The sequence below is a fragment of the Panthera uncia genome (assembly GCF_023721935.1).
Source record: "Panthera uncia isolate 11264 chromosome B3 unlocalized genomic scaffold, Puncia_PCG_1.0 HiC_scaffold_1, whole genome shotgun sequence".
NCBI classification, from domain to species: domain Eukaryota; kingdom Metazoa; phylum Chordata; class Mammalia; order Carnivora; family Felidae; genus Panthera; species Panthera uncia.
The window spans coordinates 103,145,549-103,173,003 of NW_026057582.1; the positions used below are offsets into that span (position 1 = coordinate 103,145,549).

The 27,455-nt window shown below is 43.2% G+C and overlaps 1 protein-coding gene and 1 pseudogene across 1 annotated transcript in view; both read left to right on the forward strand.

Moving 5' to 3' along the window:
- The window catches only part of APH1B (aph-1 homolog B, gamma-secretase subunit), a 140,526-nt gene extending 123,396 nt beyond the window's left edge, over positions 1-17,130 (forward strand). The window contains exon 7 of the mRNA XM_049611733.1: positions 16,415-17,130. The gene's annotated coding sequence lies outside the window, so the exon portion shown is untranslated. The remainder of the gene's footprint in view (positions 1-16,414) is intronic.
- Positions 1-27,455, forward strand: part of LOC125908873 (keratin, type II cytoskeletal 8-like) — a 327,398-nt pseudogene that overhangs the window by 97,961 nt on the left and 201,982 nt on the right.

The following is a 27,455-nucleotide window of genomic DNA, read 5'->3' on the forward strand; positions in this document are numbered from 1 at the left end:
CCATAGGCCTTCACTCTCATGGGTTTTTTTAAATGTTGATTTATTTTGAGAGAGAGAGAGCATGCACAAGCAGGGGAAGGGCAGAGAGAGAGAGAGAGAGAGAGAGAGAGAGAGAGAGAGAGAATAGCAAGCAGACCCTGTGCTGTCAGCAGGGAGCCCGAGGTGGGGCTCAGTCTCGTGAACCCTGAGATCATGACCTGAGCCGATGTCAAGAGTTGGACCCTTAACCGACTGAGCCACCCAGGTGCCTGGCACGTTTTTGATAATGTGTTCTTGGCTACGTATGTGAACTTAAAAAATACATTATGTTTTTTTGCGTACATTCTGTTCTTAAACCCACCTACCACATCTACTTATCCGGCCCCCTGGCAAATACCCTCAACTCCCCGCGGCCAGTACTACGGTGAGACGAATGTCTTTGTTGATGATCCTTTAGGACCTGGGCAAGAGTTTCTCTGAAGCATATGCCAGGAGGGGAATCACTGAATCATAATATCTATGCCAATTTCCTTTGACAAAGTACTGCCGGGTCATCCCTAAGAACTACAGAACTCTCGGCATCTGAAGACTCCATTGTCCAAACCCTTCCACTAACAGACTTGATGAAACTCTGGCATGGCTTCAATCGCTTAAGGTCATCCCTGGGATGATCCTAGCCCCCTGGAAAGGCCCACCCGGGATGAAAGTTCAGTGCTGCCAGGAGAATTTGCTGTTCGTTCCCGCAGATGGGCCCCGAACCCCCTCAAAGGGCAGTTACTTTAGAAAGCTTGCAATTATGAATTCTTTCTCTGCCCTTTGAAACGCAAATCTACCACCTCAAACTGTTTCCTAAAAGACCTAAGAGGAAACATTCAGGGAGATAACGCTCCTCTCCCGCCTATCCCTGTGGGAGGACAAAGACCTAACTTGAGCGGGCGCCTCGTTGCATCTCACACCACTGCCTCCTTCATAAAGACTGGAGAATTTGTTTCTCCTCAAATAAGCACCAATTAACGAATCCAGGTAGCCTTGTCACATGGGCTGAGCCCTCTTAACCCCCATCTCAGTATCTTTCCCCTTGCACATCCTTTCAACACCTCCATGTTGAAACGTTTCCAGCCTTTTGTTTTGAGGATGTTGAGTCCCATTCCCTCTGGACTCATTTTCCCTGTTGCAACATAGTTACTGAATAAAACCTGTCCTCGCTGCTTAAACTCGTGTCCAGCTTTATTTGTGACATGCGCTAGAAAAGTCCTAGCAGTGTACTTTCTTCCCAGCAGGCGACCAGAAGAGTTTCAGACCTTGCGAGAATTTCATATTACCCAGTCCCCTAATTCTTGCCAGCCTCCTGGGTAAAAAGAGATCTCTTTTGCTATTGTTTGGATTTTCATTTACCTGTAACGGGTGGGATTGAGCAGAACTAGTGGACTTTCTTGTGTGAGTCACATATTCATATTCTTTGTCCATTTTCCTACTGGGTTCTCCATCTTTTTCTGATTGATTCGTAGGACTCTCTTATACATCTAGGTAATAATCCCTGTTGGTTTTTGAAGTCTCAAATATTTTTTCTCAATCACCTGTCAGTTAATTTTGGTAACAATATCCATCATTATCATTAATTTTGACATAGATCTCTCCATTTTTTTGGCCTATGATTGTACTTTTTAGGTCTTGGTTTTAAAAGAATCCTTCCCCACTTTAAAATCATAACTATATTCTCCTACATATATTTCTGTGTCTTTTTTCGTAGGGATGGTTTTCACAGTCAATCTTTAGTGTATCCGAAATTCACCTTTGTTTATGTGTGTTGAGGCTTCAACTTAAATTTTCCCCATGTAGTGAGTCAGTTTCCCTGTACTATCAACTCAGCAACTTACCCTGTCCCCACTGATTGTGGTACTTTTTTCCTGTACATCAGGTACACTCACACCCAAAAGCATATATGTTTCTGGGCACTTTATGGCCCTTGGTCTCCTCACACGTTTCTGCACCATAGTGTTTTTTATTCCATGACCCTGGAGTATAGTGAGGTAAGTCCCTCCTCTTTGCTCTTTTCTCAGAATTATGGATTTTGATTTTATTCTTCTAGATAAATTTCTGAATATGCTTTTCCTTTCCACTCAAAAAATTATTAGATGTCTATTGAAATTGCCTTACATTTTTAGATTCACTTTGGGAGAATTGGGATCTTTACATGTTAGGGAGTCTTGTCTACCAACATGGCATATGTCTCTGCTCATTCAAGTCTTGTATTGTGCCCTTTAATAGTTTTACATTTGGCTTCCAAAAATGATTTTGAACTTTTCGTTAATTTTTAGGTACTTTATAATTTTGTTGCTCTCATGAAAGGAATCTTATTTTCCATTATATTTTCTGGTTAAATATTGCTAATACAGAAGAATGCTACTGATTTCTGAAAGCAGACCTTGTTCCTGACATCCTTGCCAGGATTCTATTCATTCTGGGGTGATTTTCTATATGGATAATCAAATCACCTGTCAATAGTGACAGTTTTGTCACTTCCTTTCCTTTTTTTTAAATTTGAGAGAGAGAGAGAGAGAGCAAGCATGCAAGCATGGGAGGGGGCAGAGGGAGAGAGAGAGAATCTTTTCTTTATTAAAAAATTTTTTTAATGTTTTATTTATTTTTGAAAGACAGAGACAGAACAGGGTAGGGGCAGGGAGAGAGGGAGACACAGAACCCCAAGCAGGCTCCAAGCTCTGAGCTGTCATCACAGAACCTGACACGGGGCTCGAACCCACAGACCGTGAGATCATGACCTGAGCCAAAGTCGATGCTTAACGGACTAAGCCACCCAGGCACCCCAGAGAGAGAGAGAGAGAGAAAGAGAGAGATACAGAGAGACAGAGAGAGAGAGAGAGAGAGAGAGAGAGAGAGAGAGAGAGAATCTTAAGCAGGCCCCATGCTCAGTGTGGAGCTGAAGTGGGGCTCAATCCCATGACCCTGGGATCAAGACCTGAGCCAAAATCAAGAGTCAGAAGCTTAACCAACTGAGCCATCCAGGCACCGCCCCCACCCTTTTTTAAAAATTTAAATCCATGTTAGTTAACATATGGTGTAATAATGATTTCAGGAATAGAATTTAGTGATTCATCACTTAAAACACCCAGTGTTCATCCCAACAAGTATCCTCCTTAATGCCCCTTGCCCATTTAGCCCATCCCCCCCACCCAACACCCCTACAGCAACCCTCAGTTTGTTCTCTGTATTTAAGAGTCTGTTGGGGTTTGTCTCCCTCTCTGTTTTTATATTATTTTTGCTTCCCTTCCTTTATGTTCATCTGCTTTGTATCTTAAATTCCACATAAGAGTGAAGTCATATGATATTTGTCTTTCTTTGACTAATTTCACTTGGCTTAATACCCTCTAGTTCCATCCACATAGTTGCAAATGGCAAGATTTTATTCTTTTTGACTGCTGAGTAATATTCCATTATATATATATATATATATATATATATATATATATATATACATACCACATCTTCTTTATCTATTCATCTGCCAATGGACATTTGGACTCTTTCCATACTTTGACTATTGTTGATAGTGCTGCTATAAAGATGGGGGTGCATGTGCCCCTTCGAAAAAGCACACCTGTATCCCTTGGATAAATGCCTAGTAGCGCAATTGCTGGGTCGTAGGGTAGTTCTATTTTTAGTTTTTTGAGGAACCTCCATACTGTTTTCCAGAGTGGCTGCACCAGTTTGCATTCCCACCAGCAGTGCAGAAGGGTTCCTCTTTCTCCACATCCTTGCCTACATCTGTTGTTGTCCAGGTGTCCCTTTCTTTTTTTTTTTTTTTTTAAGTAGGCTCTACACCCAACGTGGGGCTTAAACTCACGACCCTAATAAGATCAAGGGCCACATGCTCTACCAACTGAGCCAGCCAGGCACCCATCGCTTCATTTCAAATCCTTATACCTATTACTTCTTTTTCATGTCTTAACATGTTGGCCAAGACCTCCAGTATTCTGTTGAGAAGTAGCATTTCCTGTTCTTAGAGGGAATGTGGATCTACCTGAACCTCTTATCTCCTTCCTATCCCCAGGGGCTAAGCCTGCCTTCATGTAGCCACAAGCTCTATTTCCTACTCGTGCAAGACTGGTGATTCTGTTTTGCCATGTAGTAGAGTTGGGATAAACCCTAATCTGTCCATGGAAATATGGGGGAGATGTAAGTTCCCCCACCTGTGGCACCTTTCCTCTTCCCCTATAGACTGTAGTCACATACACATATACCCTGGGACCCAACTATTTGCTGTCTCTCTAGAAGCTTCTCACAGTTATTACATTAGATACTCAGATTCACCACTGCTCCATTTCTGAGGCGTTCATTCCCAGCACTGGGTTGAGGAAGGTAGCCAGTAGCCTAAAATGGGTTGCCATTTTGTCAAGATCCAGAAGCCAGAGTGACATTTCTCAAATAATTCCCATCATGAGAGTGCTTTAATCATAGACCGTTGAAGGCCCTCATTATAAATTAATAAGAGCATTCAAGGACTTGACAAGGTGGCCTCACCTCCTTTTCTGCTTACCACAGCATACCCCACACTCAGACCATCCTGGGTGATCTCCTTTTCCTGAATGTGTGTCCATTCAACCTTATCTGTTTACCATCAGTTCCCTCTGCAAGGGATTCTCTCACCGTTTCTCCACATTGAGAAAGCCTAACCATTCATCAAGGCTCAGAACAAAAGTCATCAGTCTTATGCTGTCTTCCCAAGTTTATCTCATTGGTGTAAATCATTCCTTCCACCATGCTCTCCAGAGCACTTGACTATCAGATTTGCCTTACAGTTTGTTGTTACTTATCTAACTGTTCCATTAGATAGCAACGTCCAGAAGGTCAAGGACTGTGTTCTATTCATCTCTGTCTCTGCAACAATTCCTCGCACACAACAAATGCTCAATATAAATGCTTGTTCATCAAATGAAAGGGTAGAGATCACAAATTACAGTCGTGAATAAAGATGAAGTAATGCCGATCGAATGTGTATTTGCAGAGATGTTGTTACCTGCAGTAATAGTCGGCAACACGCAGATAGGAGCGAGAACAGACCCCATACGTGCCTAGGCATTCTCGTTATTCTGTGATAAACCTTGCGGGTGCTATAGTGACAGGTGTTCAACCTGTGCAGTGCGGAGCAACCCTGGGGACAATTGGGGAAGTTAGCGTGTGGGCAGACATCCCTGGGTCTCTCCTTCTGAACGATACTTCTTTTTTTTTTTTTAATTTTTTTTTAACGTTTTATTTATTTATTTATTTTTGAGACAGAGAGAGACAGAGCATGAACGGGGGAGGGGCAGAGAGAGAGGGAGACACAGAATCGGAAGCAGGCTCCAGGCTCTGAGCCATCAGCTCAGAGCCCGACGCCGGGCTCGAACTCACGGACCGTGAGATCGTGACCTGAGCTGAAGTCGGACGCTTAACCGACTGAGCCACCCAGGCGCCCCTCTGAACGATACTTCTACTTATGCTGTATGCTACAAAGGCCCTTGAACTGTGCCACTTTACAGATCAAGATTATAAGATACCTGGAAAGGGCTTTTGAAATACTACCTTTGGAGCACCTGGCTGGTTCAGGTCTGACTTTGGTTCGGGTCACGATCTCACGGTTCTCGAGTTTGAGCCCCACGTCAGCCTCTGCGCTCTCAGCACGGAGCCCGCTTCAGATGCTCTGTACCCCTCACCCCGTCTCTCTGCCCCTTCCTGCTTGCTCTCTCTCTCTCTCTCTCTCTCAAAAATAAATAGAAACATTTTTAAGTACCTTTACTTTTGATAGGAATTTTCAATAAGTGGGAGAGATTGGTCATGTGGTAGAGGAAACATGGAAAAAGTAAATGAACAAACTGAAGTAAAATTAATCACGTTTGTATTGTTGCTTTTCTTTGAATGGTGGTTTCTTCTGTGCGTTTATTCTTTTTGGTTTTGCCTGTCTAGGCAATAAGTAAAGAAGGTAATATATATATATATATATATATATATATATATATATACACATATATAATTAATATATAATGATATAAATATATCATTATCATATAATAGCTGAGATAAGGAGGAATTAAATTACTTTTCTTCCATAGATTGTTGCAGCAGTGGCCCTCAAATCGTTCACACCTCCCTGTATGTACATCCTTGGGTAATACCTTTCACACTGACTCCAGGCATGGCCATGTAACTTGCTTTGGCCAGCGATAAGAGCAAATATGACATTAGCAGAAATTTTATTTTTTTTAACATTTATTTATTTTTGAGAGACAGAGACAGAGCGCGAGTTGCGGGGGGTGGGGGCAGAGAGAGAGGGACACACAGAATCCGAAGCAGGCTCCAGGCTCCGAGCTGTCAGCACAGAGCCCTATGCGGGGCTCTAACGCACAACTGTGAGATCATGACCTGAGCCGAAGTCAGACAATTAACTTACTGAGCCACCCAGGCACCCCTGACTCTAGCAGAAATTTTGAAGGGCTTGCATATTGACCTTGCCATCTCCTACTGCTCTCTGGTCCCCTGAGACTGCCATGGTGCGATCACCACGTGAAGCCTGGGCTTGAGGATGAGAGAACATATAGAGTAGAGACAAGCCATCACAGCAGAGTCCCCAAGAAAGGAACTTATCAATCTTCGGGTATGTGAGTGAGGCCAGCCAACCCCAGAGGAGCCACCTACCGACCTCAGAGATCCATCACATCAACTAGATCAGAAGAACTGTCCAGATGACTCACAGAAGCCTGAGAAAAACTAAATGTCTGTTGTTTTAAGCCATTAAGTTTTGAGATGGTTTGTGACACAGAAAAACCTAACTAATACATTCCTCAAGAAAGCCTACTCGGGCTAGAATCTAGAGGTCCTGGTCTCCAGGTTCATGTTCAATTGCTGTTACTCCTTTTCTAGTCAACGCTCAGGTTGAGATATGCAAAACTTATGTATCTTAGGTATGCTCAGGCCTCTTGAATTCCTCGAGGGCAAAGGTCACGACTTTATTTTTCCAGTTGGCTTAGTACATCACTTTATTCATAAAATATGCTCAGTACAGAGTATTACTTTTTCTGAAAGGGAGTGAAAGTTTAATTCTTACAAGGATAAAGGTAAATTACATGTGATATGTATAACCCTCAAACTTTATATAGGACGGAGGTATTTCTAGTTACAAAGAAGGTTTTAGACTAGCAATCTATCCTAAGAGAGAAAACAGAAAGGAAGGAAAAAGCAAAGGCCATGTTTTTGTCCCCATGATACAGAAGAGAGTCTTGCAGAGTCACTGGCCTGAACAACTTCAGGGAGCAACCATTCACATTGAGGTCTATACTAATAGTCTCCCCCCCAGTTGTGCAGTGCGCAATGTACACAACTGTACACGAGGCCCCTGCCTGGCACATAGTAAATGTTGAATGAATGAATGAATGAGCAAATGAGTGAGTGAGCGTGTGTGTGTGCCTACGCATCATGTTTGTGGCATTTAGCAGAGTTTTAACTGGAAAGAGAAATAAGCCAAATTAGAAGGAGTATCCCTGTTTAGTGGGCTCCCAGAGCACAAACCACTTTGCTTTTGGTGTGGAAAAGTGAGAAAATAGCCAAAGCAGCTATAGATTCAAAAAAAAAACTTTCACCAAATGTTTGGTTAATGGTGACACCTAGTGGTAGTATCCAAGGTGTGGGTTTTCCTTGGAGTAATAAACTATTTTATTTTACACGTTAGGGTAGCGGAGTCCTTGGGAAGGTCGATTCCTGCTCTCCTAACAGATTGGGCAGTTAAGGCCGATCGGCTTCCCACGGTCAGCACAGCTGGGACATTTGTTGTTCTGGAATTTAGCCCTGGAGAGGGCATTCCCTTGCTGCTGCCACAGAGACCTCGGAATAAATGCCAGAGGTGGTAGGAAACTCCCTTCCTTCCAGTGGTACAGGGTCACTCACTGTCACTTAAGACAACTGTTCCCATCTTTTCCACATATGTCTTAATCTTTCTCCCTCTCCTTCCTTTGCTTCTTCTATTTGTCCATTGCCCAAATCGCCAACCCATGTGGCCATTTAGAATGAAATGAATTAGGGGCGCCTGGGTGGCTCAGTCGGTTGGGCGTCCGACTTTGGCTCAGGTCACGATCTCGCGGTCCGTGAGTTCGAGCCCCGCATCGGGCTCTGTGCTGACAGCTCAGAGCCTGGAGCCTGTTTCAGATTCTGTGTCTTCCTCTCTCTCTGACCCTCCCCCGTTCATGCTCTGTCTCTCCCTGTCTCAAAAATGAATAAATGTTTAAAAAAATTTTAGAATGAAATGAATTAAAACTAAATGAACTGAAAAATTCAGCCCCTCACGTTTCAAGTGCTCCACAGCACTGGTGGCCACTGAAGTCAGTGCAGAACACGATCATTTCCATCATTGCAGAAAACCCTCCAGGAAAGCGCCAGCCTGGAGTTTGGTTACCTACCTCTCCAGCCTTCCCTCTCTTTTCCTTCTCAACACCTCTTCTCTAAGGGGTGATTCTGCCGCCTCCCTCCCTCCCTGCTCACTCCGGTTTATTTGGTGGCTTTCCGTGTTCTGTATATTATTATGTAAACTCGTTGAGGTGACCTTACCAAGTGAACACAAAAATATATAATCATATTGGACAGTTTATTCAGGACAGTCAATGATTCATAGCATCTTGTTTTCCATGCATTGGAACACATCAAAATATTTTTAAACTCAACACATCAACACATCATTTAAAACAATTATAGCTCAGGCTTTCTGTCTCTCTCTCTCTCTCTCTCTCTCTCTCTCCTGCTTTTTAAATCCACAGGTTTCTGCCCTTCTACTTTGTCTTGAGTTAAAGTGGCTTTAAAATTAAACAGTATATCTTTTTTAATGTCTGAAAAAAATATTTTTTAAGGTTTCATTTTTAAGTAATCTCTACACCCAAAGTGGGGCTTAGACTTACAACCCCAAGATAGATCGGGAGTCGCATGCTCTACTGACTGAGCCAGCCAGGTGCTCCAGAAAAAATATTTTTTATGCATAGAATAGCTTTGAAGTAATATACCAGAAACTTTTGGTTGAATACTCTTTTATAATATCTTAGTTTTTACCAGATTTTTTTGCATGTGTATATTTGTATCTGTGTATGTATTTATCTCTATGTATAACTTTTTATTACTTTTTAGACTTTTTTAAAGTTTATTTATTTTGAGAGAGACAGACAGTGCCTGTTCAAGAGGGGCAGAGAGAGAGGGAGAGAATCCCAGGCAGGCTCCTCACTGTCAGCACGGAGCCCAACGTGGGCCTCGAACCCACGAAACTGTGAGCTCATGACCTGAGCTGAAACCAAGAGTCAGATGCTTAACCAACTGAGCCACTCAGGCGCCCCTGTATGTATAACTTTGTAAATTAAATTGAATTCTAAATCACTTTTGCAACTTAAATCCTTTCTGAAAATAAATGTCACAACCCTGAGAGGATCCAACCAGAGGCTTTGCAGGATACATGAGCTCTCGGAGGGAGAGTAATTTCTGAATGAGCCTGCAATGTTTGGGTGGTGACCCATCTCTTTAAAGAGATCAGGCGGGATGGGGCGCGGTGGGGGTGGATGTGGCACTGCATGAACTTCAGATTTATGCCTAATGACAATTTGCCAAGAATCGGAATGCACTGACAAGTGGCCCTCTTGACTGTCGATAGGAAGTTACATTGGCTGGAGAGTCTTCCTTTTCCTTCCCACCCATGATTAGAGAAGAGTGACTGAGAGCTTGTCCCCTTGGTGCCCATCTCGAAAGGGACCTTGGAAGGTGCTAACAGCTTGGATCCTCCCTTTCAGGGGCACACTCACACCCCCCCCACGTCTCTGTAAGGGCTTGATGAACAGGGTGAAAGTTACCATCTCTTGGGGCACTTGGGTGTCTCTGACGGTTAAGACTATGACTCTTGATTTCGGCTCAGGTCATGGTCTCACTGTTCGTGGGTTTGAGCCCCTCTGTGCTGACAGTGCAGAGCCTGCCTGAGATCCTCTCTCTGTCCCTCTCTCTCTCCCTCCCCGCCCCCTCAAAATAAATAAATGAACATTAAAAAAAAAAGAAGAAGAAGAAGAAGAAGAACATGGGCTCAGGGCATGATCTCACGGCTTGTGAGTTCAAACCCCATGTCCGGCTCTGTGCTGACAGCTCAGAGCCTGGAGCCTGCTTCGGATTCTGTGTCTCTTCCCCTCTCTCTGCCCCTCCCCCTCTCACGCTCTGTCTCTCTCTCTCTCTCTCTCTCTCTCCTTCAAAAATAAATATTTAAAAAATTCTTTTAAACAAAAAAAGAACAAAGGTTACCATCTTTCTTCCTTTTCCTCTGATCCCTCGGCTAGTCATGGCCACCTACCCTCCGTAGAACCACCAGCTTTCAAAGAAGAAAACCGGATAAACCCTGAGATCTCTCCTGACTTCAAATCTGGTTTCAGCTCAAAGTTACTTCAGAACTTGGATTTATGCAGCATTTATGTAAAGACATGTATCTCTTTGAAAAGAGATTTGGGGACCAGGACAGAATCACCATACTTCCATGATAAATAACGGCTCTATTGCCAGTATGAGAAAAAGGGAAACTGAGGCAGGGCACAGTAACTGTGGTGTGTGCTGGGATTTGCAGCCACTACTTTTGACTTCCCGTAAGCCAGTTTGCATCAAAACCATATAATCATATGCCCAGACCAAACTGTAGCATCTCTGTGTGGATTCCTCTAAATAAAGTGCCGCCTGGACCATGCCACCCAGGGGAGTTGGTTTGTGGTTCCTTCTGACCGTGGACGCCTGTGGTGCCAGCCTGGCTCGGGCAGAATCATGGTCCTTCTGAAAGAACAGGCGTTTATGTGTCAGCTCCATGGGACATGCAGGAGTCCGTTTCTAATGGTGCTCTATGATGGGAAGACAAATAACATCCCATCCCTTCCGTGGAGGACCAGCATGGTCCTTATCCCAAGGCAGACTGGCCATGGGAAATGGAAAACTCAGGATCATCAGTGCTACGAAGGCCCATGAAACACTCCTAGTCCATCCCCAATTTTATGGAGAGGGAAACTGAGGCCCCAAAAGGTTAGGGGGTCAAGCGACCTTCCTAAGATTATATAAAGGGAGTACAGGGCTGCAGCACAACCCCGGCCCCTGCCAGGCCTCCCAAACCATTTGGTGCTGCCTTGTCTGCACCATCCCAGCGGCCCCGAAGCCCCCTGTGCAAAGACTTCCTCTAGCCTCGTGGAAAGATGCAAACATCTTCATAGTGTCCATTCGTTAATATGAAGATTCACATACTGAAGATTACTCGGTGAGTGTTTTCAGGTCAGATTTTTTTTATTTATTAATTTTGAAAGAGAGTGCGTGCGAGCAAGGGAGGAGCAGAGAGAGATAGGGAGAGAGAATCCCAAGCAGGCTCTGGGCTGATGGCGGGGCTCGAACCCAGAAACCCATGAGATCATGGCCTGAGCCAAAACCAAGAATCAGGCATATAACTGATGGAGCCACCCAGGCACCCCTCAGGTCAGATTTTAAATGTAGATCTGTGCTAATAAATTAGCTAGTAGCCATAGGTGGCTACTGAGCTCTTGAAATGCAACCACTATAAACATGCTATAACTGTAAAATACACATCAGAGTTTGAATAGTTGTTATGAGAAAAACAAACTTTAATCATTTTCATACTGACTAAATATTGAAATAATATTTTAGATATATTAGGTATTATTTAATGTATTATTAAAATATGGGTGTATTTCTTTTTACATTAAAAATTTTTTTAATGTTTATTTTTGAGTGAGAGAGAGAGAGAGAGGGAGAGAGCATGAGTAGGGGAGGGGGAGAGAGAGAAGGAGACACAGAATCCGAAGCAGGCTCCAGGCTCTGAGCTGTCAGCAGAGCCCGCAGCTAGGCTCGAACTCACAAACTATGAGATCATGACTTGAGCCGAAGTCAGACACTTAACTGACTGAGCCGCCCAGGTGCCCCAGACAGGCTTCTTTTTATGGCAGTCAGGGCATTCTGAGTGATAAGGGCAGAAGCTGCAAGTCCTTTTGGGTTCTAGGCCCTGAACTCACGGGATGCCCGCTTAGCCATCTGATATCGGTCAAGGCAAGTCACAAAGACAGCCCCACTTGAAAGAGTAGGAAAATAAACTCTGCCTCTTGGTGGGAGGAGCTGCAAAGAATCGATGGCTGGATTTCATTCACCACACACATGTACTAAAATATTCATTTACTCTTTTGAAATCTACATAACGCACGGCAAACCTAGAAAGCATCGTCTCAATTTCCACCATCTCCCTTAACTGGTTAAAAGGAAAAGCAACTATCGCGAAACTATCCAAACGCAGAAGGTTTAATTCTATTTAAACTTAGATAAATGTGTGGTTTTTTTTTTAATGGAAGAATAAAAGGGGGGCGGGGAATGGACTTTTAAAGAGAATGATGAAATGCAGGCCTGGAAATGGAGTCCCCAGCAGGAACATCTGCTACCACTTAATATTTAACTGTGTGAGCCCCAGACGATGAGAATGGGTGGGATTTTAGTGTTTGGAACTTACTAAGCACCATCTATTTGCTACACTAATTTTTAGTTGATGTGGAATTCTGTATTTTAGGAAGACAATTTGAAGGGCACAAAATAAAGCTAAAATGAATATAAATGAGCAAAGTGGGGGGAGCCCCGCGGGACAGCAGGTGAAGGGGGTTAGCAGGAGTGTAGCTGGGTATTCATTAGATGTGATTGTTACATTAAGTATCAGTTTTGCACTAAGACAAAATGCATGGAAGAGAAAAAAGGAAAGGGGAAACAGCGAGAGGAGGAGAATCTTAAATGTTAAAAAGTGCAATTTGTGAAAAAGCTTTACTTCCAAAAGAAAAAAAATTCATTTAATTTTGGAAGAAACTCTTTCTCAAACAACTGCCGTTTTCATCTCCAAACCCAATCCACCATATGTGAGATTGCGTTCAGTTAAAGAAAACATGTTCTGGAAATGATTTACACACTCAGGCATCAGGAAAAGTCACTGATAAAAGCGAATGTGCAATTTTCTTGGGGAGAAATGACCAATGACCACAGGGATTCAGAGAGTATGGAGTGGAATCAAGGGCTGGGGGAGCCAGGCTGAAAACAAGAGAGAAAATGTAAGCCAGGTGAGAATGATCTGGATACGAGAATTGCAGGCTACGAGAAAGGGAGATAACTGGGCAAGAATCTGCTCGCTTCCTCCCTACCGGGATCCTGCAAAAGCATTAACTGGCGTTTTAAAAATGAGAAAAAGGAGAAAGAGAAACAAAACAAAAAGGAAGACCCCGAGACATCACCAGCCTGGACCAAAAGCCAAAATGGGGCGTTTAGAGAGAGTTGCAAGGCCTGTGGCAGCTGTGGGGTCCTGACCCACCCCTCGCCAGCCATTTGACCTTGGGTGAGTAATATGATATCTTTGAACTTCAAGTTCTTAGTCTGTAAAATGGGAGCCGAAAGTGATGCACATAGCTTGCCAGGCACTCAGTAAATTCCTATTATTCTCTTGGGGCGAGCTAAGCTCCTGCCATTTTGTCACGCTTCCTGTCTCCTCCTCAGCCCTGACATTTAAGCTCATTCAAGACAGGCCCCGACTCAGGCACAGCAGCTTTGGGGGTCCCAGCAGAAGCGGTGAATAGTTTTCCTTCTGGTTGGGATCTAGTGGGGCCCAAAGGGGAAACCTCAGCACGGCTCTCATTTTTAAACATTGTGTTGCCTTAAGAGGCAAATGTAAATACTTCCCAAGAGCCTCAGTAGATTTCCAAGCGTTGCCTGTGTTGCAGCATCTGCGTCACCCCAGAGGTAAAATGCTTAACGTTTTTAATGTGGATTTTCCTTCTCCCGAAGCCTTTAAAAAAGATCTATTTCTCTGAGTGCCTTTTGCCAAGAGACAAGAGAGTAGAGAACATGCCTCTGTTGAGTTTTACTTCTAAGCATAACGTCATCCTTTGCATTAGCTGAATTCACTTTAAAAAATACTTATTGAACATTTACTATGTGCCAGGCAAATAGAGGAGCTCAGGTGAAACAAAGAAAAGTGAAACATAGTTCTTGCCCCTGAAGAGGGGCAAGAGGTCCAGAGGGAGCTAAACCGAATACACACTCAGGGACCCCCAATCAGGTAGGAACAAGGTAAACCGGGGAGTTTGAAGGAAGGGTAGCATTTTCTCTAGATTTTTATCACATCAACAACATTCTAATAAAAATAATGCTCCAATGAATAGTGATTTTCTGTTCTCTGTGCTCCCTTACACAATCTTATTCAAGCATCTATGTGATTTTTATAGTATGTTCACAGTACAGTTTTGTGCTCTCCTAAGCATCAAGTTATAAGCATTTCCTTTTGCTAAATACTCTCCATCATAATTTCCCTCTGTTGGTGAATGTAATTGCCTTTACGGTCCCCCACTGTAGGATGGTTGGGCTATTTCCAGTTTTTTCATAGTTACAATTTATGATGTAAAGGGTATCTTTACGCATGTAGCTTTTTTTCTTCTTTAGTATAATCTTATTTAGGTTAGGTCTGCAAAGTAGGATGGATAGGGGTCGAAGGGCATGAACATTTCTGTATCTCTTGAAATATATTGCTCTGTTGTTTCCAACACCCTCCCCCAAAACTTGGACCCATTTACGATGTCACCAGCAACCTGTTTCTTCAAAACAATGTCAACATTGGGTGATTTTTTTTTTTTTTGGCTTTTTGTTTTTTTAATCTGATGTCATAGCTATGCCATGATGCCTCACTGCTATCTTAATTGACATTTCTGCAATAACTTTTTCCATATCCTTCCTGGTTGTACCTCTTAGTGAGTTCCTGTTCAGGGCAAGGGGGCAGAATTCTACAGGCAGAGAGCCAGTGAACAGGCCCGTTGGGGAAAACAAATGGCTCAAGCAGGTGTCGGGATGGAAGGGAAATGCAGACTTTTTGGTTGGGGGATAGGGTATACCAAAAAGAGAAATGGTGGCGATGAGGCTAGAAAGGGAAGTGGAGACCAGCTTGTGCAAAAGTTTGCTTTGAATCCTATGGGTTTTTAGTGTCACTGGTACAAAATGCCTCATAGGAGCGAACAGTGAGATGGCCTGAGTCTCTTTACCTTGATGAATCTATGTGACCAACACCCAGAACAGCCAGCTTCACGACCCCCTATTGCTTCTGCCCAAACAAGCTCCTGCTGCTCCCTTCTTTGGCACCCGGGGCCTGCTGATTCCCTGGCTCCTGCCCACCTGCCTCACCTCCAGTCGAACACTCGGGGAACCCTGGCCCGCCTCCTCAGCGGTGTCCCGCACTCACCCTCAGCATGTGGCATGGGTCATGCTACATGGGCTCTCTCCACCTGACCCAGCCCAGGACCCAGCATCAGTCCTGAGCATTGGATCCCCAGTCCTGCACTCCTCCTGCGCCCACCCCGGCCCCCTTGGGGATGTGTTCTCTCTGTCCCGCAAGAGGGTTAAAAACCACCAGACTGGGAAGGAGGCATCCACAGTGTCTTTCCTCACCTACTGGGAAAACTGGGCAGCCTGAAACAGAGCTGTAGAGGAGTGTGTTGTCCTTTGAGAAAGCACCTAGGCCTTGGTTCCTAAGCTTGGTGGAATCTTACACAATAGTGTTTGCAAGTATGAGAATCTCAGATGTGAAATAAGGCTCCCAAGACAATGGCCTGGGAGCACTCTCTGACCCAAGGGTTGCCCTTGTGACTTTCTATAAGCAGACCTTCTGATAGAAAGCCCTTGGTTCCCAAAACATGCCTGTGGGAAATTTCATCCCCCCACTAAGCCTCAGTCTCCTTATCTGTGAAGTGGGAAGAATAAAACCCATGCAAGGTATTGTGAGGATTAAACAAAATAATGTATACAGAGGACTCAGTGCCTGGAGACACTCCATAAATGGTGGTCACAATAATTTGGGTTGATTTGGTCAGCTGCCTGCCTCTGTGCCTCTTCTGAGCGCACCAGCCTGAACACCCACGATGAGATTATTGAGCATCTGGCCCCAAGCCCTCAGGCCGGGGCCATTCCCTCCAACCAGATCTGTAGACCAGAGCTTCCTTTCAGACATCTGTGGTGGGTCCAAATGCGGGTCTCCCCGATGCCCACCCATGTTAGTAACAACTGTTCCTCCAGGGCAGGGAGAGGAGAGCCAAAACCAAATCCATGCTGGACCTTGATGGGAGGGGCTGCACCCAGGGGCCTGAGGTGGGCGGGTTCCCTCAAGGCATCGTGGCTTCCACACTGGTTAGGGGCCTTGCAGCACGTGGCACCGCCCAATCTCAGGGGCCACTGGTGGGCCACGTACTGAGCTCCCGGTGCTCTGCTCAACCCACAAAGCCAATGTCATTTTCTCCCAGTGCCCTCCAAATAGGAGGGGGAGAATGCTGCGGGTTATTTCCCTGGGTTCTCTGTGTGGACAAGCACTACTCTGTCTCCACAGGAGGAAGGTGTGAAATCATGTCTGTGGCAGCCCCGTGGAAACAACAAAGAGCTACACAGTGTCAGGCTCCCAACTGTGAGTTTTGGCGTGAGCCCCGCCCCTACGATTTACTGACCCCTGGAGACCAACTGCAGGTAGCGTGTTGTGATATTTGAGCAGATTGCATGGTTCGCCAACATGGTTTTTCAGACAAGGCAGATGAAATCACACCCTCATCAAACTGGATAGACGCCCCCAGCTGGGGTCTGGCGTAAGCTGTGTTGATGATATCATCCGGATTCCAAGCTTGTCCCCACACTTACCTGGTACACAGCCCGAAGGGAATTCTGGCAGCTCCAAAAAGTATAAAAACAGTTGCTTTTGATCCTGGACTATACTCTGCTCTCATATTGTGGGAGAGCAATTATTAACTTGTCTTAACTTGACATTCAAAACCATCTCAGTGTCTGTTTTTTATTAACTATATCCCACCAGACAGCCTAAGACAAGTGAAGGAAAAGGTAAAGCTTTGAACGTTATCTTAGAGACCAGCTGGAGGAAAATTAAAAAAAGAACAATCATATTAGCATGTATTCAGTGCTGCCCTCCGCTAAATCCTGCCTGCGTTCTCCCTTTTTCTTGACAATGATGTGGGAATCTCGTATCGCCATTTGCCAAACAAATGGATTTCAGCTATTGGAATAATCAATATTTGGTTTTTACAATGAAAAATAAATTGAGCTTTATGTCCACATGTAGTAAAGCAATGGGGATGCTTTTCTCTCTACACCAAAACACAAGTTGTGGTAAATGTGTTGGTTGCATGACTTTTGTACGTTCTTTGACTAATTCCATCTGTTCTTCCTGGGGTAAGCTCACTACTTATATTTGCAGAGGCTAAAGCATGCATTTAAAGGGAGGCTCCCTGGCCACAGCTCATGTTGCTGCTCTGTGCACATGCTGTTCTGTTCCTCACTGCAGAGGGCCCTGCATGCACATAGGCTGACTTCGTCCTCGTGCTCCCACCAGAGCGCCCTTGGCTACCTCCTGGGCCCCTTGCTGTGCACGTCAGACACACTACCCGCCTTGGGGAGGACGGATCTGGGGAAAAGTTCATCAAAGGGTCTGGGGCTCATTTCACCAGAGAATTCCAGGGCCCCAGGCACCACAGCCTGATCTGGAAGGTGCATCTTGTCCCCGACCCCGTTGGCTCCATCTTGCTCCGTGGGGGAAGAGCCCAGGGATAGGAAGGCCTAAGCACGTGGTCCCGTAGAGCTGAGTGTATAGGGCAGGAACCCTGACTGCCTGATCCAAGGGTGACATTTAATGGTGTGTGCCAATGCCAGCCCGGATGGGAAACCAAGTGGAGAAGCATCGGCTGTTCTGGCCCCAGAGGGCCAATAAGTATATCCCTGGACCCAGTGGAGGTCCCCAGAGTGGAGCTGACAAGGACTGGATGCCCTCTCCACCTAGATATCATGTGGGTTTTTTTTTTTTAAGTTTATTTATTTTCAGAGAGAGAGAAAAAGTTAGCACATGTGCATGCAGGGTTGGGGCAGAGAGAGAATCCCAAGCAGGCTCCGCACTGTCAGTGCAGAGCTCAACACAGAGCGCGAACTTATGAACCCGTGAGATCATGACCTGAGCCACAGTCAAGAGTCAGACACTTAACCAACTGAGCCACCCAGGTGCCCCTATGTCAAAAATCTCCTTAGCCTGGCCTCAACCCATTCCTCCCAACTTAGTCCCAGCATGTTTCCAATTAAAGGTTAACCTCCTCTCCCCAGTAAAAGGATCTAGGCCTAAAGCAGCTACTTCAGGAGGCTTAAGCCATGAGGCCCCCCCAAGCACGCAGAACCGACTAGGTGAAGTAATCAGAGAGAAGGTTGGCTCAAAGGCTAGACAGAAGAACAGATGAGAAAAATGAGTCCTGCTTCTATTCCTGAGTATAGTACCTGGAGAAAGGGGTTTACAGACCTAGAATTTAGTGGGTAAAGGCATCATGCAAAAGCAGGACTTGAAACCTTCCACTTAAGTCAATAAGAGCACTGAGCCTCAGTTTCTTCACTACAAAACAAAAATCTACCTCCTTGCAGGGATATTGTGATGCGTATGTGGAGATAATGCAAATGAAGTGTTTTATGCTATCGAGTGCTTCACGTATGTAAGGGCGTGCTACTGGGTAATCTTGGAGGTCTTTTCGAGTCACTTGGAAAAAATAGTTTTGATGAGGTATACTTTGTGTACCATGAAATTCACCCATTTTAAGTGTACAACGCAGTGATTTATTTTTGCACAGTAACAGAGTTGTGCAACCCTCGCCCCGATCCAGTTTTAGAACATTTCCATCGCCCCAAAGGGACCCCTGATGCCCATGTGCTGTAGAGTTCCATTCGCACCACCCCCCAGTCTGAGGCAACCATTGATCTGGTTTCTGTACCTTTGGATTTGTCCTTTCTGGACATTTCACATAAATGGAGTCATACGATACATAGTCATTTACATTCAAGTTACTTTTTACAACATTTTATATGTTGTCTTTTCCTTTTTCGCTCTGTAATTCCCAACTCACCAGACGAATTTATTCTAAAAGTTTATGTCTTGCATTGGTCTTTGAACCTCACTTATGCTTCCCCAAAGAAATACTGTTGTAAGTCATGGTTAAGTTCCCAGACCAACTCCCAATGCCTACTTAACCCCGAACAGAGCCGAACTAGAGTATAAACACTTCCAGCCTGAGCTTTGAGTCCTGAGAGGAGGGGGCCATGGGATACAGAAGGGACATAGATTTTCTCCTGCTTTCCCTTATACAGGGTGCTCCTAGTAACATCCTTGGGTTGGGCAAAACTTCCTACTGCACCTCTCTCTAGATCAAAATGGGATCCTTGGATTACCCGCATTAGAATTCATTCATTGGGGCACCTGGGTGGCTCAATCAGTTGAGCCTCCGACTTTGGCTCAGGTATGATCTCAGGGTTCATGAGTTCAAGCCCTGCATCGGGCTCACTGCTGTCAGTGCAGAGCCTGCTTGGGATCCTCTGTCCCCCCCTCTCTCTCTGCCCCTCCCACACTTGAACTTTCTCTCTCAAAGAGAAATAAAAATCTTATTTTAAAAAATTCATTCATTCATTCATTCATTCAACAGAAGCATTTCAAGAGCTCTATGAACTATGCATCAATTCCCCTATCCCATATTTGGAAACAGAATATCTGGGAGTAGACCTCAAGAATCTATCATATTTCACAAGCTCTCCAAGAGATCAGAATGCACAAGACAGTGTGCCTCTTCTATGCTGGACTGGCTGTCCCTGAATTTAGGGTGTCCTAAGCCATTCAGGCCTAGGCTAGCCACAAAGTATCGATTACCTATCTCCCCTCCAATTAATAAAATTCCCTTCCCTCAGTGTAGCTCTTTTCTGCTAGATAATAAAAGAGCATCCAGCACTGCCCCTGCATGTTTCTGTATTTTCCAAGTTTTCTTGTCGAACAGTTTAAAATTAAAAAGAAAATAAAGAAAACAACAGAGGCAAAACTGGATTCTGTAACCCCTTGTCCTTCCCTGCTCAGAGCCCTATAAAAACTGCACTTAACAGCTTGATTATTGTCTCCCTCCCTCCTGCTGGGGCACACGCTTTGGGGGGGGGAGGTAGGGAGGGAAGGGGGGTGGGGGGCTGCCTTTGTCTGGTATATTCCTGCTGCCTTGCCCAGTGGCTGCCAAATAGTAGGTGCTCAATAAGAATCTGCTGAAGATTGTGAAAGATATTAGAAATCTGATTGAACAGCTCAATACTTTGAGGAGGGGGCACCTGGGTGGCTCAGTCGGTTAAGCATCCAACGCCGGATTGCTGCTCAGGTCATGATCTCACGATTTGTGGAATCGAGTCCGGCGTCAGGCTCTGTGCGGACAGTGAGGAGCCTGTTTGGGATTCTCTCTCTCCCTCTCTCTCTCTGCCCCTCTCCTGCTCACGCCCTCAAAATAAATAAACATTTAAAAAAAACCCAACAACTCAATTCTTGGGGTTAATATTTCCATTCACTCAAAGGTAGTTAAATTTTTCAGAGACTGTCTCTAAGAGCAGGAGGGGTACCTGATGATTCCCTGCAGTTTCTGACAGAGAAATTAAGGGAAAATAAGAGTCCAGGCTTTTTGAAGAAAGAGGATTTGGGGCCCAGAGACCATCACATGCAGGCTCTTGCTTTTAACTCCGCCTTCCCGGTTTGTGGGACTCTGTTACAGAGGCCTGAAGAAATCAGTACACTGTCTCACCTCACTTCCATTTTTCCTTCACTTTTGCTGTGCCGTGGGATTATGTCCTTCCATAAAGTGTTTGCCTTAGACTCTGTTGTCAAAGGCAGTTAAAAATATTATATATATATATGTATATATAATATACATATAATTTTTATATATTACATATTATTATATATATTATTTTATTATATATTATATTATACATTAATGTATTTTACAATATATAATAAAATTATATAATATGTGTATATTGTAAAAATATATATAATATATATTTTATAATAAAATATAATTTATAATGTAATATATAATATCTATAAAATTTTAAGTATTATGTATATATTTATTATGTGTATATAAAAATGATGGTAATATTACATATTATGTATATATACATTTGTGTATATAAATATATATTTGTGTGTATTATGTATACCTGAGGTGGAATTCGACCCATGATAGATAGGAGATGATTATATATATATATATAATGGTTCAAAGACAGCCTAAGAAGGCCAGAGGCCCTGAAAAGGACACAGAGAGTACAGAGTAGAATGGCCTTGATGACCAGATAACAGATGAGGTACGTGATGTCCCAGAAGCCAGCACATTCTGCGCCAAAGCCTAGTCAAGATGAATCACAGTTCAGGGAGTAAACATGGGCAGGTGTCTTCCTCCACTATTGTGATGACACGTAAGCCCCCAGGATGAAGGAGGAAAGTCACCCTAGGGAAAAGAAAAGAGAGGAACAAATACAGACTTCACTGAGCTTAAAACTAAAATGACCAAGAAAACCCTCAAGTGTCTGAATTTTCCTGGAATTGACTATCGTCTGACTGTTACTGTGTCTGCATTTAACCAGAAGGCAGGATGGGAGCTCGTGATAGTATTTAAAGCTAAATTTCAGAAAAATTTGGTATTTTAATTGGTATTTTCCCCATGTTACAGATGGGAAAACCAAGACTTAATCACGGTTAGGCAACATCTACGTGTTAGAGCTGGGTAATAGTGTCAAACCTAGGTGCTTCTAGCCCCCGAAACTGATGCTTTCTTCAGGACTCCACATTCCATATTAAGTGGGGTTTATCTGGTCACTTTTCTAAGAGAGGTCCGCACATCTGCCAATTAAGTGGCCAATTGGCTCTTAACCAAATGATGCTTTGGGGTCGGGAGTAGGAAAGACTGAAACTGGAGAGGAATGGAAAAAATAGAGGGAAAGAAGTGAAGTCCCACTCCCACTCATCTTTGTTTCTCTTTCTGGAGAAGGTACATCTTGTCCAACAGGTTACTTCTCCCTTCAGTACAGTCTGATCCAGGTGTAGCTCCCACTTGGCCTGAATTCTTGGTGACCCAGTGTTTTGGGGGACTGATTTGAGAAGGTTTGAGTTGACAAGCTATGGTGTCATGTCACAGGATGTCTATTATTGCCAGAGTGTTCCCCAAGGGACAATGATAATCTGGGTCAGTCATAGACTGTTCTCTTGGTCTGACTCATAGACAGGCAGACTGTCTCATAGACAGTCATAGACTGTTCTCTTGGTCTGACTTTATAAAATTCGAAGGATTCTGCTCCCAACTGGTTCTTGTAATTAAAGAGCAACAGTATTCCTGTGGCAAAAACTTATAGATTATTTATATAAAAATAAAAAGAATGCCTGAAACTATAGAAACTGGAATCTTCTGACCTAACTATGGTTAGCAATAGGAGAGCTTCATGTTTACCAAACACTTCCTTTCCTTTGGGCCCCAGAGTTACTGAGTTCATCTTCTACCAATCTACTTATTCTAACAATTATTGGGAGAGAGGTTTTAAAATCTCAGACAGTTGGGGCACCTGGATGGCTCAGCTGGTTAGGCATCTGACTCTTGATCTCAGCTCAGGTCTTGGTCTCAGGGTTGTGAGTTCCAGCCCTGTGTTGGGCTCCACACTGGGCATGAAGCCTACTTAAGAAAAAAAAAAATCTCAAACAGTAATTGTGGTTTTGTTTATAACTCCTTGTAGTTCTATCAGTTTTTCCTTCATGTATTTCATGAAGCTCTATTATAAGGTATACAAGTGGTTAAGATTATTGAATTGAATTGACTTCTTTGTCATTATTTCATTACTCTCTTTATTCCTGGTAATATTCTTTCTCTGAAATCTACATTGTCTGATATTTGTATAACCACTCCAGTTTTCCTTTGACTAGTGTTAGCATGGTACTATTTTTTCTATCCTTTTACTTTTAACCTATTTGTGTTTTTATATTTAAAGTGAGTTTCTTATCGATAGCATATAGTTGAGTCTACTTTCTTATCTTTGTTTTAATTTGGATATTTAGCTCGTTTACATTTACTGTGATCATTTTTATGATTGGCTTCAATTTTCTCTCTTGTTCTGCCTTTTTTCAGCTAATTAGATATTTTTCATGATTCCATTTTTCTCGATTTATTGGCTATAGCTCTTTGTTGTGCTACTTTAGTGACTGCTTTAGGGTTTATAGTATGCATTTTTAACATCACAATTTAAATTCAATTGACATTATACCACTTCATGTATGATGTAAGAATGTTATAATGATATACCTATGTATAATATAAAAACCTTATAACTGTATATCCTTCTGGCCTTTGGGTTATTGTTCTCATACATTTACTTCTAAATAATGGCATTATTATCTTTGCTTTAAATAGTCAATTATCTTATTTTTTAAGTGTTTATTTATTTATTTTGAGAGAGAGAGCACACAAGCACGAGCTGGGGAGAGGCAGAGAGAGAGGGAGAGAGAGAATCCCAAGCAGCCTCCACACTATCAGTTCATGGAGGCCGATGTGGGGCTTGAACTCACAAACCATGACATCGTGACCTGACCCAAAGTCAGACGCCCAAACAACTGAGCCACCCAGCCGCCCCATAAATAGTCAATTATCTTATGAGGAGATTAGGCTAGGAAGAAAAAATCCTTTAAATTAATGATACAATTGTCATTTCTGATGCTCTTTATTCTTTTATGTGGATCTAGGTTTCCCTTTGGTATCATTTTCCTTCTGCTTATTAGACTTTCAATAACATTTCTTGTAGAATATGTCTGCTACTGATGAATTTTTCCAGCTTTTGTGTTTCTGAAAAAGTATTTTACCTATCTTTCTTTTTCCTTCTTACAAAACTTTTTTTAAAGATTTTATTTTTTTAGAGCAGTTTTAGTTCACAGCAAAATTGAGAAGGAAGTATACAGATTTCTCATGTATCACCTACCCCCATACATGCATAGCCTCTCCCCTTATAAACATCCTCCACCAGAATGGTACATTTGTTGCAATTGATGAACCTACATTGACACACCACAGTCATCCAAAGCCCAGTTTATCTCAGGGTTCATTCTTTGTATCATACATTCTGTGGGTTTAAGGCAAATGTGTAGTAACATGTATTCACTATTGTAGTATCATACAGAGTGTTTTTACTGCCCAAACAATCCTCCCTGCTCTACCTGTTCATTCCTCGCACTCCAACTCCTGGCAACTACTGATCTTTTTACTGTCTCCACAGTTTTGCCTTTTCCAGAATGTCATACAGTTGAAATCATACAGTATATAGCCTTTTCAGATTGACTTCTTTAACTTAGTAGTATGCATGTCTTTTCATGCCTTGATAGGTCATTTCTTTTTAGCATAGAATAATATTCCATCGTGTGGATGTACCACAGTTTATTTAGCCATTCATCTATTGGAGGACATCTTGGTTGCTTACAAGTTCTGGTAATTATGAATAAAGCTGCTAAAAACTAAGGAGTGCAATTTCTGGATCATACGGTAAGAATATATTTAGGGTTTTTTTTTTAATGTTTATTTATTTTTGAAAGAAAGAGAGGGAGAGGGAGAGAGAGAGACAGCGCGTGAGCAGGGAAGTGGCATAGAGAGAAGGAGACACAGAATCTGAAGCAGCCTCCAGGCTCTGAGCTGCCTGTCAGCACAGAGCTGAACACAGGACTTGAACCCACAAACCACAAGACCATGACCTCAGTTGAAGCCGGACGCTTAACCGACGGATACCCAGGCGCCCCAAGAATATATTTAGTTTAATAAGAAACCTCAAAATGTCTTCCAAAATGCTCATGTGATTTTGCACTCTCACTAGTGGTGAGTGAGAGTTTCTCTTACTCTGAGTCCTCACCAGCAGCTGTCATAGTTGACAGTGTACCAGATTCGGCCGTTCTAATAGGTATGTAGTGATACCTCATTGTTTTAATTGGCATTTCCCTGATGACATAGAGTGTGGATTACCCTTTCATATGCTTATACATCATCTGCATATCTTCTTTAGTAACATGTCTGTTACAGTTTGGCCCACTCTTTATTTGGGTCGTTTGTGCGTTTAAAAAAAATTTTTTTTAATGTTTATTTATTTTTGAGTGAGAGACAGACAGACAGAGTGTGAGCAGGGGAGGGCCAGAGAGAGAGGGAGACACAGAATCTGAAGCAGGCTCCAGGCTCTGAGCTGCCAGCACAGAGCCCAGTAAGGGGCTTGATCTCACGAACCATGAGATCATGACCTGAGCTGAAGTCAGATGTTCAATCGACCTAGCTACCCAGGTGCCCCTAGTTGTTTGTTTGTTTGTTTGTTTGTTTAATTACATCTTTTTTTTTTCTTATTACTATCTTATTGTTGAGTTTTAAGAGTTTTGTGTATGTTTTGGATAACAATCCTTTATCAGGTATGTCTTTTGCAAATATTTTCTCCCTGTCTGTGGCTTGCCTTCTCATTCTCTTGATCATCTTTATTTTTTAAAGATATTTTCATTGAGTACAGAATTCTAGTTTGACAGATTTTTTTTTCTTTTTAGCACTTTATTTAATTTTTTGGTAAAGTTTATTTATTTTGGGCTAGAGTGTGAGCAAGCACAAGCAGGGGAGGGGCAGAGAGAGGGAGAGAGGGAATCCCAAGCAGGCTCTGTGCTGTCAGTGCAGAGCCCAGTGCAGGGCTCGATCCCACAAACTGTGACATCATGACCTGAGCTGAAATCAGGAGTCAGATGCTCAACTGACGGAGCCACCCAGGCACCCCTCTTTTTAGTACTATAAAGATGTCATTCTACTATCTTCCAACTTGCTTCGTTTCTGACCAAAATAATCTGTCATCTTTGCTTCTCTGTAATATGTCTTTTTTCCTCCACTGCTTTTTATTCTCTCTTTATTACTCGTTTTAAGCAATTTGATTATGATGTGCCTCGAAGTTTTTTTCTTCATGTTTTTGTGCTTAGGGTTTGTTGAGCTTCTTGGATCTGTGGGTCTGTAGTTTTTGTCAAATTTAGAATATTTTTGGCCATTATTCCCTCAAATATTCTTTTTGACCCCTGGACCCCCATTTCTGGGACTCTAATTTCTAAATTACACGTATGTTAGGCCACTTAAAGTTATTCTTCATTTTACTGAAGCTGTAACTTTTCTTCAGTCTTTTTTCTAAGTTTCATTTGGGATAGTTTCTATTGCTATGTCTTCAAGTTCACTCTTCTTTTTTTCTATAATGTACAATCTATTTATCCTACCTAGTGCATTTTTCATCTTGGACATCATAGTTCTCATCTCTCAAAGTTCACTTTGGGCCTATTTTATATCTTCCATGTCTCCACTTATTATGGCCATTCTTTCTTCTAGTTTCTCAAGATATTGAATACAGTCCTAATAACTTGAAAAATACATTGTTGTACATGAATTATAGCATCTGTATTCTTTCTGGGTCACTTTTAACTCACTGATATTTGTCTTCATTCTGGATTATACTTTCCTGACTTTACGCATGCCTGGTACATTTTGTTTGGATGCCAAACATCGTGAATTTTACTTTGATGGATGTGAATACTTTTGTATTTATATAAATATTCTTGAGCTTTGTTCTTGAATGCAGTTAAGTTACTTGGCAATAGTTTGATCATTTCAGGTCTTATTTTAAAATTTTGTGAGACTAGATCAGAGCTGCATTTCATTTACAGTTATTTTTTCCCCCAAGACAAGACCCTCTTTAGTACTCTAGTCAGTGCCTCCTGGATTGTGATGTTTCCACTCTGGCTGTTGGGAAAAGGAATTACTTTTGGCCCAGTGTGAGCTCTGAGTACTGTTCCCTCAAATCCTTTTAGGTGGCTCTTTTCCTTGTCTCAGCAAGATTCTTCACATGCATGGGCTGACGAGTATCCAAATGTGTACTCAAGGGGCCTCCTTTGCAGATCTTCAGTATTCTCTCTCTGTGCAGCTCTCTCCTCTCTGCTACTCTGCCCTGTGAGCTCTAGCTGCCATGGCTTCCCTGGACCCCACCTCTGTTTATTCAACTCAGAGAATCTCTCCTTCTGAGAGAAGCCTCACCTGAGATCAGGCCCTCCCCAGGGCAGCTCACATCTGGAGACTTAGAGAGGCAGACGTTTTGCATCACTGTGGGACACTCTGAAGGCCACTACTCATCCCTGAGTTCCCTGTGGGTTGACTGAAGCTTTGTCAGTCCTGCATAGCAGTTCTTCTTCTCCCGATGCCCAATCCTGGTTTCTCTGCCTGCGTTTTGCAGGCAGTAATTCCTAACAAATGCCTTGTGCCCAAGCTCTGGCTCAACATCTGCTTCTGGAGAAGCCGGCTTGAGATGATTATCAAGCCAGTGACTACTGTGGGCAATTAAGTGGAGCTTAACCTCCAGGGACCTCTAGGAGACAGTGCAGGGCGTGTGCCTCAGAGTTATTCTGTCTGAGGATCAAGGGAGCTGGAGAATGTATCTACCAGCTCCCCTCAAGCAGGGACTGAGGGCTGCTCTGGGAGCTGTTAAATCCTGGCCCTCTGGTCTGCCCCTCG